The sequence below is a fragment of the Astatotilapia calliptera genome, chromosome 5, assembly GCF_964374335.1.
Source record: "Astatotilapia calliptera chromosome 5, fAstCal68.1, whole genome shotgun sequence".
Classification (NCBI taxonomy): domain Eukaryota; kingdom Metazoa; phylum Chordata; class Actinopteri; order Cichliformes; family Cichlidae; genus Astatotilapia; species Astatotilapia calliptera.
The window spans coordinates 24,097,090-24,099,588 of NC_137426.1; positions in this window are offsets into that span (position 1 = coordinate 24,097,090).

A 2,499-nucleotide genomic window follows, 5' to 3' on the forward strand; every position below is an offset into this window, starting at 1 on the left:
TGACCTCTAAAGGCAAATGAGAAAATGGCTCAATTTAACCGGATTTTAGTGTTTCTGTAGATAAGAGCAGCAGCATAATGGGAAAATGGATGCTCAGATCTCAGTAGAAACGCAGTCTGTCCTTCTGTCCTTTCCAAGGTTAAAGTCTGGTAGTTTGATTGCGTACATTGGCCTTTGTGACACACACACACAGTCAAACGTTGAATCCAGCCCTGTCTTTGTCCTTGTTACATTGTACAAAACAGAGAAAACATAAATGGTGGCTTGTGGCAATATTAGTGACTTTTTTTTGTTAATATGCATCTTTCTCTGACTGACCTATTGTGAAAAGAGATCATCATGAGATTGTTGTGCTTCAGCCTAGATTTGAGTCCTGTTAAATCAGTACTGTACGGAACAGACATCACAGAGCGAATGGTTGATAGCATTTGCAGTAGAGTCTTTTTTTTTAATATGTGAAAATTCATTTAATATTTTGCATCTTGTTTACTTTTACATTTTATTTTAGGGGCTTTGACTGTATTCAATGAATTCTCGCTCATCTGGTGAAGGTCTGGAAGGCATCATCTCCTTTTTAATACGTTTCATTTTTCCTCTGTCGTTCATGCTATGTGAACAAATGGCCTCGGCTTAGCTTAAGGCCTGAATTTTCAAGTAGTTTCTTTGCCTTTACCAAATCTCTATTAATCCTTGTTTTGTAGATTTTAGTTAAGATATTTGCATCTCTCCTCTAATGTGAAAATCACATTTCTGTGTTATCGGGTTTTGCCGGGCTCTCTGTAAGGCAGACATTGCTCAACATCTAATTTAATTCCTTGAGTGAAAATCTCAAGACATTATGCTAAGTTAGATCCATGTGCTCGTAGTATGAATGGTACACTTTTGATAGCAGGCCTGCACTCTCGTGCGCTCCGGCGCATACCTTCTTCAACTCAATACCTCTTGAGATGTCATCTAGATCTGTTGTGCATTTTATAATTACTTGATACAAATCTCTCTTTTCTCTGATGAAATACTGTTAGAGAAATCCTTTTTTTTTTAATAGTTTACTGTTACTGGAACTCAGTTTCTTGACCTATAATTACATGTAAATAGAAGTGCTAATGTGCCTGGCTAATGTGGCTGTGTTTGATTAAACCCTATTTTAAGGGTTGCAATCTCACACTGATGATGAAAACACACTACAGTTTAAATCAACTTCCTGACAGCAAAGTAAAAAATTCTGAAGCCAGCAAATATTACTCAAGAGGAGTGCCTGATTTTGACATCAGTGTTCAGCTGACTAAATTTTCAGTGACATTGTGAAGAAGGGCTGAAATGTTTTAACTCCTTACCCCTTGAAACCTTACTAGTAGTAATCTTTGAAGCTCTTTTCTTAACTGAGCGGCTTCTCTCATATTTCAGGTCTGCTTGTAGAACAAGATGACTGCATTCGCATCATATCGTAGTCAGGGTGGTCTCTGCCTGTGTAGCTACCCTTGGAAAAACCCAGAAACTATTCTAATGGTCATCAAACTACGTCTTTATTGATATATACTAAGGTGTCAAAACTTGTCATTAAGGGTACATGGGAGGTCTTTAAATGTTGCTTTTATAATGTTCAAGCAGTACATATACGTTTTATGATGAAGATTTCTGTTGTTCCATGGAAGAAAATGGGGGCATATATAACAACTAAAATAAAACAAAAAAAATCTTTAATAGCATCAGCAGCCACCCAGAATTGCAGAATTAGAATTAGAGAATTAGAGATGCAATTGGTGCATCTCTAATTAATACCTGACTGGACATATCATTCAAATTTAGGGACATTCTGATTAACTGATGCAAAGAGCCCTGGAAAACATGCCATTATTAAAGTACAGAGAGGTTTATGAAGGGAGAACTAATTATCCAAGGTTATAGCATGTGTAGAAGTGATAACAATATTATTTCTTTTTATTTACAAAATATTCCAAGTGGATATTCATATAATGGTGCTTCATCTAGGGATCTACTTCTGTGTCACCAGACTAAACCAAATATCTCTGGTGTGTGCAAAGTTAACATTTCCTTCACAACACTGGTTCGTTAACAATGGAGAATAAATAATAAAAATAGTTTTGTACCACTGGAATAGATTTCATTTATGTGCCTGCATTGCTACAGAGTCAACAAATATAATAGTACCACCAGACTCTATTGTTAAAAAGTGAAGGGCTATTCTATGTAGAGCCTAGCCAGTATGAGATTTTAAAGCTCGATATTGATATTTCGTGACGTAAAAAGCTGATATTCCGATATATCGGCCCATATCGTTTTTTCTTCCATGCACACAAAACAGGATTTCCTTAACATCTGTTATATGTAGCTATTTATTCGCTCGTTTACGATTTTCCAGACTCTGCTGGTTGTTGTGTTTGTTCCAAACACGTGTTGCAAACACATAAGTTGCAGAGTGCCCTCTAGTGGACATCGTCAACACCCATGATTTAAGGGTGTTTCTCCCATGTCTTTAGT